At 34.3% G+C, this 13,145-nt stretch overlaps 1 protein-coding gene across 4 annotated transcripts in view; it reads left to right on the forward strand.

The window, feature by feature from the left end:
• The window catches only part of CSRNP3 (cysteine and serine rich nuclear protein 3), a 185,893-nt gene that overhangs the window by 86,298 nt on the left and 86,450 nt on the right, over positions 1 to 13,145 (forward strand). The window contains exon 1 of one of the 4 annotated variants that reach the window (XM_001496003.5): positions 9,211 to 9,635. The exons of 2 other annotated variants lie outside the window; for them this stretch is intronic. The gene's annotated coding sequence lies outside the window, so the exon portion shown is untranslated. Of the gene's footprint in view, positions 1 to 9,210; positions 9,636 to 11,274; positions 11,495 to 13,145 lie in introns of those variants that run through there. One more of the 4 variants, XM_023623065.2, reaches the window with a different exon arrangement.

Here is a 13,145-nt window from a genome sequence, read left to right on the forward strand (position 1 = left end):
TATATAATGGCGAGCTACAGATTTCTTTTTGAATTCTCAAGATTATCCTCCAATTTAAATATTATCTTATCTCTTTAGTGCTTTTACCATTCTTTTGTGAAAATACAATCTCTCTCCTCCAGGCAAGTAAAATAATTTATCATAATATAGGGCTCAGCAGCTGGGCAAGAGTAGTGTTACTGACTGACACCTTATTGTGCCACCTCTAATCACCCCTTTTGGTCCGTTGCCACTTAGAGAAGGAGTGAGAGTAGATAGGGGAAGCTCCTTGTAGAGCCTCAAAAGCGAATTTAGAAAAGCACCATAGTGTGGGGTTGCTTGAAGAAAAAGTTGAAAAGGAATCTGTTTATCACTCAAAATCAATGATGTCCTTAGGGAGCCTAGGAGACAGGATGGCATCAGTGTCAAATCCAGCCTAAAAGTGGAGTGTGGAGGCAGAGTTCAATTTCCTTGGTATCTAAAAGCTTCAACTTACAGCAGTTGAAATTATTTAACAATATTCTTATTTTTATCTGTTTTTCTTATTATGAAATTAATTTTAGCATAATTAATCTCAATATAATAACAATTCTAATCTTATAAAATTTTATATTGTATTAGTATCAGGAAACAGAACACTCGTGAAATATTTAAAAAGCCAAAGTTGAAAATCAAAATCACCTACTACCTAACGTCCAAGAGACAACTATTATGATTTTGATTCTATTTTCCAATTATTTTAAGTTTATATATTTAAAATATTGAGATCACAGTGTGTATATTGCTTTATACTTACACATAATCCCTTAATTCCTTTAATTCCACCCCAGTCTTCTTCTGCACATCTCAGTTGTAATCATATGTGTTTATATTTCTGGTAAATTTTTTCACTAATTATTATTTTTTAAACATTTTTATTGTCTTTATATAGTAATAATGATTCTGATTTTAATGGCTGTCTGATATTCTCCTATGTTGATAAATATATATTAAGTATATTTAGGTGACTTCAAGTTTTATTGTAAGTATGGTTTCTTGAAATATCTTTGTATTTAAAAGCCTCATTCTTCCTGTAGTCCATTAAACTATAAATCTATTGCTGCTACCTGGTTCCATGTCGCCATAGCATATAATAAATTAGAGTAATAGGGAAACGGAGCAACGTAGACTTCCTAGGTCAAAGAAATATTGTGTAAATACAATGGAACAAACATATGTAGACAACATTACTGTCACCTCACTGTGAATGGGTGGGAAACAGTAGCAATATAATGCCCAATTTTGTCTCAGCCATCGTAATTGCATGTTCCGTAGATAACTATCAGTAATTAAACAGGCAAAGATCCAAATCATGCTATGGCGCCAAAGAGAAGCAATTGCTGTGGCATCTACTGTTATTGGCTAAAGTTACCAGGGGTCATAATATTCAGATAAAATGTATGTACACTTCTTTCTAGTCTTAATCCCACGTGCTTTGTATTCACATAAGAAATTCTTAGAATATCTACATAGACTTTATTAAGACTGTGATCAAAACTTGTTTTTACTAGTTAATTTACAAGGCTATGGTTTTTCCTCAATGACATGTTGATGTTATAAACCAAAAACAGGTGTGAAAGAGATATCTGTCCTATTACCTCCCAAATTAATAGCACCACCTTCTAATATGAAGGAACACATATGCACTATGATCACATGTGTACAGAACAATCATATACCAGTACAATAACAGTGTATAATTTCCTTTCCTCCGTGGATAAAAATTAAAGCCAAACATGCTTGAATCATGGTTTCATGCAATAGTGCTCTTTGATAAAAATAGATATGAATAATGAATACTAAATAGGAAGCTGACTGTATGAACAGGAAAGAAAATGCATACCTCATTTCAAAGAAGTCAGTCCCTAGCATTAATAGCAAGCCACTGGATTAAGCTCATTAAAACATTTGCCTAAAGGAGAAATCTAATTTATTTCTTGTATTCTTCATGTTGTATGATTAATAGAAAGGATGGAGGTGGATTTTGTGATCCAGATCATGATTTTAATCTGCATAGAACACTTTTATATAGTTTTCTTATATGAGCACCACAATCAATGCTATTCCAGATTTGAAGTCTTATTGTGACAAAAGGTAGTCATTCTTTGTTCTTTCTTAACCTTTAATCAGGCCACTGACTGAAGTTCTATACTCTTAAAATTTAGCTGTGATGGAGGGAATTGTGTACCTGGGTGATAGATTTTATCTATGAGCTCCTCGCCAGGCATTGAACTCTCAGAAGCCAAAATGGCATCTTTGTATCCTTAGAAACTATACTCTTGCCTGGTGCACAGTAAGCATTCAATGTTTACCGTTGAATGGCTCCATATTTAAACTTCCTCTTGTATTTGTAATCTTGGTTCATGGTATCATCATCCATGATGTCTCCCAAATTAAAACTCCCAGATTCAGTGTTCTCCCTCACTCTCAGCTTAAATATTCGTTGATTTACAATGTCTTTCCTCTCCATCCTCAGGGCTGCCACTGTCTTCATTCAGAGCTTTACAACTTTTTTCTGGGATAGTTCAACAGTCTCATTTGGTTTTCCTTCTTCCAGGCCCTCTCTCCAATTCATTCTCCAGAATTACCTAACAAAACACGGTTGTAATCAACCCACTTAAATAACCCATATGAGTACAAACTTACTGTGAGTTCCAAACATCCCAGCATTACAAATGCACAGTCCCATCAAGATCAAATAATCTTATCATTTTCTCAGGGAAATTTTTAGTTTCCTTCACGCAGACATTGGTCCTGCCTCAGAATCTGTATATATTCTAGCCCTTCTGCCTAGAATACTCCTCTCCTTTACCACAAAAGAACTCCTACTCATCCCTTAAGATTTATTTTCCGTGTCACCTCTTCTCTGAAGCCCACCATGGCTACCTTAGGTAACATGTTCCCAGTAGAGTCACACTGCATTAAAGCCATACTACCTGGGTTTGGATACTGAATGTCACATTGGCAAGTCACTTAACCAGTCTGTGCGTCAGTTGTTTCATCTGCGAAATGGAGATGGTAAAAGTAGTTACCTCATAGGTGTGTTGCAGCGGTTATATGAGTTAATTAATATATGTCAAATAAAACACTATGGTCCTAATAAGTGTCTGATCACTATTAGCTATTTTTATATAGTATTGTTCACTCCTGTCTTTATGTTTTTATATATTCTTCGATTATAGAACTTATCCTATTATGCTGTAACTATCCATTTCTCTCTGTCTTCACCTCTAGATGGAGAGCCATTTAGCTTGTAGACTGTGACTTATTCACCTCTCTAACCTGTCAGAGTACTGAACCAGGTTCTGAGCACATAGTACTCAGTGAATGTAAAACGAATAAATGTATGAGTGAGTGAATGAATGAATGAACTCAGGTAAATAATATGCCAAAGCTGTTTCTGTATATCTCTGTTGTACAAATCAAAGTAGATTCAATCTATTAGCCAAGTATTTGCGGAGTTGTGTTGGTGAACTAAAATACAGGAAGCTCTTTTTCTTGTGCCTTGACTCCAGAAGCAGTGTCATAGCCCTTTTAATTATAGAGCAACCTTCCCCTTGACATGGAAAAGCGACTGGTCCTATTAAATTATGGGGTTTTTTTCCCCACCTGCTCAGATTATGTTTGACTTCTGCATATGCTGTTTTCCTCCATATTTTGTTTTGTCCCAGGTTAGACATCCAATCCTGCATGAGAAGAAATCATTATAATCAACTTTAATGGTCACTAAGAAATAAATGTCTCCATTGTGTTCTCAGAGAGGAGGTTTGCTTCATTTACTCTTTTCTCTTGATAAATGCTGTTTTCTGATGCCTTTGTGGTGATGAAGAGACAGGAGGGTGGGGGAAAATCTGGCTACTTTCTTCTCTGGGCCATTTTGCATAAAGACTTCTTTACAGCCATGTTCAAATGATTTATATACATATTGTGTATGCAGGAGCAGCAATTACAGCGCTATTCCTAACATTTAACCTGCATCATTCTTAGTGGCCGGTTACTGGCCGCTTAACTCAACATCTGCTACTTTGGTAGTCTAATGTCCAGATAGAATGAAGAATCAAAAGGATAAAACTCCAAAGGCTTGTTTACTTTAATAGGTATGGTGTGCATGCGTGTGTGTGTGTGTGTGTGTGTGTATGTTTTAAATCTTAGTTTGCATTATCCAAAATTATCTCTTATTAATCTTTGCAAAACTAAGATATATTTGTCTTTTCCCTACATTTTTTTCCTAACTTAGAAATCAAACACAAGAAAGAAATATACTCTCCACTGTGTACTTTATTTAAGGAAGATCCTGTTGTTTTACAGTCTTTGCAGCCTAAACACAACAGTAACAATATTTGATAATAATAATTTTTCACAATATTTGAAAATTGACAGCCCGAGGCCAATACAAATCAAAACACCTGTGAAATTACTGAATTTGTCTAACAAAACTGGTGTAATGCTCTCTACTTGTCAGATCTAATTGGTAGCTGAATCACAGAACCAGAGACTTTCAAGGCTATAAATGAGATCGGAGACCAGCTTATCTAACCAATTTTAAATATTCCTTCTTCTATGATGAGTTCCTTTCTCCTCATTGCTCGGTTACTACCTTCAGTTCAGGCTTTCATCATTTCTTTCTACCTCCTCTTCATCAGCCTCCCTGCTGCCGTCTCAGTGCCCCACCCATCTAGCCACTCCTCAACTGTCAAAGACGTCTTTTTTATTCATCACTTTGACCAAACCTCTTTCCTGATGCCTTGGTGATTTCACATCTTATACATTGCAAAAATCTCCTCACCTCAAGCTTTAGAGCACTCCAAGAAGGAACCTCAGACTTCCTTTTTCTCCTTCAGCTTTCCAACACATGCCTAAATCTCCTGTCACCCAAATTTTCTCAAAGTTCCTCTCATTATAGTTAGTAAAGTTCTTGCCCTTGTTTCTGGGCTTTTCCCAAAGTATCATTTTGCAACTGGAAATTCCCTTTTCTCCCAGCTACTTATGCGATCTCTTTCCTAGTAGTTCAGAAACCCCATTCCTGCCAGACACTCTTCTCAGAAAACTCAGTCTTCTTTGCTTTGGACACTCCCTGCATCTTTTTGCTTCTTTTTCTCCATCCTCCTAAGTTGCATTTTCTTTTAATACACTCATTAAGTGCATCCATTTCATTGAATGAAATTCACTGATTTCATTGAATATGTATATCAGACTGCCCTTTCAGGTACTTTTAGTTTTATTACATTGCCTCTGTGAGACACGTGTAAATAGGTTCCAGTTATCAATTGCTGAGTAACTACCACAATACTTAGTAGCTTAAAACAGCAAACATTTTATTATGTCTTATGAATTCTATAGGATAAGAATTTTAGAAAAGCTCAGCTAAGTGATTCTTCTTCACTTAGTGACAACTAGGATCTCTTCGTGGTGTCCAGTTGGTGGTTGGGTGGGTTTGGAGGGTCCAAGATGGCTTTACACATGTATCAGGCATCAGGGATGGCTAGAATGCTGGGATCAGTTGTGGGACTATTGACCCGAGTGCCTATATGTGGCTTCTCCATCATGGCAGCCTCGGGATAGTCAACCCTCTTACATGGCAGCTCAAGGCTGCTGGAGAAAATGTTCCAAGATGCTCAAGTGAAAAGTTTCTCAGGAACTAGCCTTGGAATCTCCAGAACATCACTTCTACAGCCTCCATTGGTTAAGCAAATCATTAAGACTAACTTAAAATAAAGGTGAGGGAAATTAGACTCAATCTCTTGATGAGAAGGATAGCATAGAATTTGCAGCTATCATATATATATTTGACATTTGATAAATGATTTTTGGTTACAATAATGACTTTGATTTTATGAAACAATATTGAAAATAAATACGTTGTATTGATTGTACATGAAACACATGTTAAGTCAGTAGAATATTCAAATTTAAAAAGTATGTTCCTGCTTTACCACGCTCCCATAATGTGTTCAGCAATTTTTTTTTTTTTTTTTTTTTGGCTAGACAGACTATAATCTTCTTGGAAACAGTGTGTCTTTCATTTTTGTATCCCTAGCAACTGTTTCAGAGCTTGGTACATGGTAACCTCTCAATAAATGTTTGTTCAATTGAATTGAATTGGTCCTGAATTTTGAGGTAGATATGGCCAAGCTTTTGACTTCTCTGAATGTGTTGTAAAGGAAGATGAAAAGGAGCAAGAAAATCCAGCCTAATAAAAGGTAAATCCAACAGGAGGCACTAGTATACATGCCAATTAATACAGACCTAGGAAACACAGGTGACGTACCAGTAAATCTCCATCTTTCTTCATGCAGTAGAATGTTCAAGGGATCATCCATTTAGCATGTCTACGCCCAAATTACTGCATGAGTTGGGTAGCAAACAATTTGGATACTTCTGATAAGTTTTAGTTATTTTGTAGAAAAAGGGAGTAAACAAAATTATTCTATGATGCATCTTTGTCTTTAGAGAAAAACCAAGCTAATAAGACTCTAGCAAGAATCAAAATATTTTTTTCAAATCAAAGCTTTTAATATTACAAAGTAAATTAAAACATTTTTTAAATCTTGGATGGAATTTGTTTCTTTAAACTGTGATCTTGTGCTTCTCTGGTAATTTCAAATCTAAAGACCTCTTGGCTGATGAAACTGTTATATAAGCAGAGGCACCGTTGTTCATTGTGTAATGTGAAAATCAGAAACTCTGCTGCAATTCTCTTGTCATGTTGCTGACAGAGAGTTCCAGAATTTTCATTGGAAGGATGAGTATATTTTGTAATTTGTTTTAATCTTGAGGCAATTTTATGAGATTTGTTTCAAATTACTTACTAAATTTATTTTTTCTGCATGTATTAGAAAAAAATCACCTTTTGTTTCCAGAAGTCCTATCTACTTACTACATTTGTTTGTTTCTGCTATTAGAATAAAGCATTTTAAAATTCTTTTAAACAATCACTAGAATTTTACATCATCTCTTCTCATTTTAGTAATATTAGTTGACAATGCTTGGTTAAAGCCAATTTAGGGAATTGTAGTACAAAAATATTGCTGTATATTTTCCATAACATGCTTTCCAATGACTTTTCTGTTTTTGTTTTGCAGACTGGAAAACTAAGGCATAAGATGCTAGAATAACTCACCAAAGTCATTTAAGACAATAGTAGTCCTGGGAAGATTATTACTATTTCCTGATCATTCTGTCTCTTTCTAGATCTCTCTAGCTCTGTTGTCCACCTTTAAATACTTTTTTCAATGTTAATCAATTTAATAGGCCCTTACATTTAATACATTAAGTTTATAGACTCTAGTCTTTCCACTGGAGACTCATTATTCTACTGGTAATTTGTTTTAGTTGCTAGCTATTTCTATATTCCTTGTATTTATTTATAGTTCTTTCTTATTATAAATTATTTCTTTACATACATCCATACAAAATTTGCATATATATGGTTTTTAATGTCCAATTTCACACTCCTTCCCCCTCCCTCTCCCAAGAATTTGGAAGTAACTTAGTTTTCTGCTGATTCTTCCCCTCCATTTGGCAACCATTTTATTTCACTGTTTTTGAAGTGATGCAGTAAGAGAAAAATGGCTGCCTTTTGTTTATTTCCTTGTACATTAACATGATGACATCATCAAAGATATTAGCTAGAATGTACATATCTTTAAGAACCCAGAGGCATACATAAGCCAGGGACGCTCTGTTTTCCTTTTTCTTTTAATGCCCCAAGATTTTGTAGCTTTAGCACAGCTCTTGTGTGCAGAGGAAAAAATGAATATGAGCATTTTGCAACAAATGCATTAAAATGGTGGCATTTGCAACATATCTGAATATTTTTTTCAATGTTAAGAAAAATCCACCGAAAGACTTTTATTTAAGCCATGAAACATTCTAAGTCAATGCTAACCCTACAAAAAAATATTATAAAGACTGATGTTAAATCATCAAGACCGGACTATATAGCCACAATTCCCTATTCTGGCTTAAAATTATTTTTAAAAATTTCAGTTGACACAGAAAATTTTTAAGTTATAATTATTTCCAGAAAATAATTAATTTCAATGGAAAGCTTAAGTAGGTATATATATTTACTATTTTTAAGATTACTGTATTATTTAGAAACACTATTAAAATGTACTATATATCTAACTATACCGAAAATTTGTTTTCTGCTTTTCATTTACAGTGTTTCTGACTTTTCCCTCTGTGCTCTTTGTTACACTTTTCATGTATTTGTCATAAGATTTCCACTGACATTAACAAGCAACAAGCTTTCAATTACCAATTCAATTTAGACAGATTATTAAAGAGATAAGAAATCAATTTTTTTCATCAAATTCCAATAAGTAAATGGTTTTTTCATTTGGAAGTCCACAATTTATTTTCAAACTCTGAGAAATAATTTTAGGTAATTATTTTTTTTAATATTTTAGAAAGATAATCTGTGTGTGTGTGTGTATAAATATATACACGTGTGTGTATATATAGATATATATACAACACATACATATATATGTGTATAGACACATATACACATACTCATATATATGTATATATATTAATTTGATATCTATACATCAGAAAACCCCTGTATATGTTGAGTAGTCATCTCTGAAACTACTTGATAACACTGAAATCAGATAAGGTAAACTGTATGCTTTACTGAGGGAAGCTGTCTAAAATAAGTTACCGCGATTTTAAGAATTAATATGAACCACATGTCCTTCATATCTTTACAATGAAATCTCCATTGTTCTTTTAAGTCAGCTGTTGTAAGAATGTGTCATCTTTTGAGAAGATAAATTAATCATCTTCCTCATTTACATACATCAATAAAAGGGACTCTCCCTCTCATCTACTTTATCAAAAGTAATTAGAATGTCTTTATTTTTATTCATTTATAGTATCTATTAGTGATGGAGATTTTCCTCGAGGAGAGTTTGAGGCAAACAGCCACTTATCCTTTTAGAAAATAACCTCCAAGAAAGAGACACACCAGCCATCTAAAGGTTAAAACACACTGTCAGATTATTCAGTTGAGCCAGGCTCTTTATAACATTTTACAAAAGTACTTTCAGAAAGCAGAAGGTAGGAAACAGCCTTTTGCTAGTTCCCCTTCCTTAAATTATTATTCAGTCTCTTATTAAAATAAAATCTAGTTAACTTCTTTTGAACGTCTGCTCAAACGTTTTCTATAATAAAAAAAATCTTGTGAAGGGATTTCCATAAGTTGTGCTGCGTTAATGACTTAGAGCAGCTTCATAATCTGTTATTCCTTCCTCCTAGCAGACCTCAGCTGATAAAAATATCCATAGACACAGTGAAGTCAGTGGCATGCCTGGCTTTCTCAGACAAAACTCCCATGTGATCACGTATAGGCAGCCTCAGTGAGGCTGATGCCGTGCAGCAAGCAGTAGGTAATGAGGCTTTGTGCAGAGTGAAGCTCTTGTCGCTGAACAATAAAGCATACGGTACCAGCAATAAAACACAGGGCTGGCAAATTTAAGACGATTCCGCTGAACCAGGAAGAACAGTGCCCTCGGTGATGCTGACACATATTCTAAAATGATAATCAATTTATTTTGGATTCTAATGAATAAAGAGTGCAAGGACTAAGACTACAGCTATTTGAACAGGTCAGTGATTTTATAAATTACTCCAAGACTTCCTTCTGTTTGGATTTCAGTTAGGATGGGCTGATGTGTTTTGCCTTAAACAAAAACTTTGCAAGATATTTGCAGTGTGTAATATGAAGGATGCACTTGAATTGACCCAAGGTGATTCAATTGTTGATGTAGTAAGATGTGATAGAGAAAGGTTTATATGATTATAGTAAACTGAAAAGTTATTTATGCTATTTAAAAATTTATGGGTAAGAAAAATTCATCCAATAACTTCTTATCTTCCATATATGCAGAAATAATATAAAGCAGGATACTACTAATAAATAGCTCAAATAAAAAGCTTCAAATTTATTTTTTAAGTACTAAAAAATCCTGTATTGCAATAGTTTACATGTCTTATAAATGGGGTAATATATCACTCAGAATTTATTGATGTCTTTTGGTATACTGCAAGAGGAAGGTTTGGAATATTTAATTATTTAAATAAAAAATTTTTTAAATAAGAAAATTTTGAAATAATAATGCTAGCTCCTAGGACAATGCATTTAATGCATTTATGTTTAACTATAGTAATATATTACATACCTACATTAATCTGTTGTGTGCCTTTTATTTTTCATGTTCTATTTCTTTTGATAGATGGAAAATATTATTGCATAAAACCTCATTTCATAGATATTATTCACTCACTAATGGACAAAAACAAATTAGCTTAATTTTAAAAAGAAGAATGGATTATGTGGTGATGCCTATTTCCATTGACTTACCGTTTAGAAAAGGAGAATATGTGCTTTCATGTGTATTTATAAAAATATGTACACACATGACCTTCTGTATCTCGAAAATAACCACTTCTTAGGTTTATGAGCAATAGAGAAGTTTATGTTTTAAATGGAGAGACTGTTGTGTGTAGGAAGGCAAGGGAAGAAATAATTCTAGCAAATAATAGCAGAACATTGAACATCTTTGCCAAAGGCAGGCAAGCATTACTGCTACAAGAATCTTTAGATTTAAATACATAGTTTAAGTTCGCTGTATATTTTTACTGCTGTATTGTTTTAAAGGCATCCTGGGACCTAAATTCCTTACAATTAATTTCTTGGACACCATTTAGGATGATCGTCTTTAAGACACCAGGACACATTTAACGTTTTATAGAATTACTATAGTGACTTCATGTATTTGTCTAGTAACTAAAATAAATTTATGCCTGTAAGATGCTGTTTAAACCACAACAAAAAAGAAATACCCCATGTCCCTGATTATGCGTGCAATATGTATTCCCATGGAAAAGAAATAGCTATGTTTCAAAAACAAGAGAAGTTAATGAAAATTTTAAATTGGCCTTCCACATGTATTTAAATGAAGTATTTGACTATTTGGGTTTCCTTGGTTACCATAGTCGCTGCTGACAGCTTCTTTTGGTGGGGAGGAGGGGAAGCAGGACTTTAAAACAAAGGGTTAAAAACACTTCTCCATTAATAGACACGGGGGGCTGTGATGCTGACAGCCGGGTGAAATCCGTGCCCACTCCCCCGCGCGGATTCCGGCTCTCCGGTGATTCAGGTATTCTGGCAGAACTGCGGTTCCACAATTCCTTACCCAGCATTCCGTCTCAGCTGCTGGAGGGCTGCCTGAGCCTTATGCAAATGAGACCAGCTCTGAGGCTTTGACTGCAGAAACGAGAGGAGGGGGGGCAGAAGGGAGTTCAAAGGTCACAGGGCTGGTGGAAAGCTGGATCAGTTGCCCGAAAAAAAAATGCCCTGGACTCCTCTGCAGCAGTGTTTTGCAGCAGTTAAATGCACTGTGGTTGATTTCTCAGAGTGAAGATTTTACAGCGTATGTGCCGTAGTCGCTTAAAGTGCACGCAGGTACGGTGACAGATTTCATGATGCGCCTGATTTTATTTCCATAAAAGACACTGCTGAGGATTGGCTGTTTTAATTCAATGTGGAAATTGGCAGGGCGTTCTCGGTTTTCAGCATGCCTTAACTAGATTATTAAATCTTCTTAATGTTTTCTCAATTTGAAACATGGGTGTTTTGTTCCAATGGAATAATTTCATGTGAGAAAAAATTGGGTTTGGTCTTCTAAATAATTCCAATTTTTTTGGAAAGTTTCTGATTGCAGAGAGATATCTGGGTTGAAGATTTTAGATAAATATCAGGACTTACAACTTTTAGAGGATTTTCACTTTTTTAAGAAATGTATTTTAAATAAGATCTGGGTTCCTATCCTAAAATTCTTGTGAGGTATCTGGAATTAAATAATGGAGTTCTTTTGTTCATATCCCACACAACGTCATAAGGACAGTTTTAATAAGTTATAATTTCATTTCATTTTAAGAGACGGTTTGGTTTTGGAAGTTTTCATTCTGTGTTTTATTGCTAAACACCTTAGTAGAGAAATAATTTCTTATTTTTGGGTTACATCCTTAAATGCCTCTACTTTCCTATTTGTTATTAATTTGAGGGGGACTTTGTAGACAATGCTGTTTTGGACTCAACATGTTCAACTTCCTATGACTTTTTCCTTTCAGTTGTCTGGATTGTAAAGTGATCCTGATAAATGTCACAGGCAGGATGAAAGTCTTTTTTTTCCATGTACTAAATATCACACTTTTGTAAAATGTGTGATTACATCATAGTAAAGTCTGACCTGTGCCAAACAAATGTGTACTCCCTTTTATTGTTCATATTGCTTTTTTATTTAGAAAACGTATTTTAAATAAACTTAAAGCAGCATTATCAGACTATGTTTATCCATGTCGTTAAAATTTTTAAATCTATCAATTCAGCAGTTACATTGTTGATGGGAAGAAATGTTATTTTAATTTGCATCAAGTGCGCATCTGTCTATATTACAGGTTGTATGTGCATGAAAGTATGTTTGAAAGATGAAGAGGCAAAATAATGTTTAGTCATGAAATTACCACTTTATGCTTTTATATTTGCATAAGATATTTAGAAGTGGGTTTTATGAAGCTTCCATACAAAGAGCTGGTAGATGTTTAGATAAACTTAATTACTTTCTTTACACTGAAAAGAGGGTGTTAATTTTATTATAATGATTAAGACTTGGTAGTTTGGCAACAATATCTTTTATTTAAAAATGAGGGGTGGAGTGGGTGGAGGGCGGACCAGAACAGGAGGATGGCCTCTTCAGTGAAGGACAGTTATTTCAAATATTTCTGAAATCACTCTGTAGCAGTCATTCAGGGCCGGATTCTCGCCCTTTATCACTCTGTGGGGACATTATGACATTTATCCAGGATCCTGAGATTACTTTAGGAAAAGAAATTCATGTTTTTTAGGCGAGTTTTTAAAAAATGCAAACACTGCTATTTTCTTCTAAACTCTCTCTTTTGAAACTTCCAGTAATAACTGCAGCTTAAAGATAGTATATTTTAAACAGTTTCCTTCTTACGTTGAATGAAATATGTTGTCTCTTGTTCAAACAGCATATTTTTATGTATTAATGTATATTAACATATACATTTATATATATGAAATTTGTTAGAAA

Source organism: Equus caballus, chromosome 18 (genome assembly GCF_041296265.1).
Source record: "Equus caballus isolate H_3958 breed thoroughbred chromosome 18, TB-T2T, whole genome shotgun sequence".
NCBI classification, from domain to species: domain Eukaryota; kingdom Metazoa; phylum Chordata; class Mammalia; order Perissodactyla; family Equidae; genus Equus; species Equus caballus.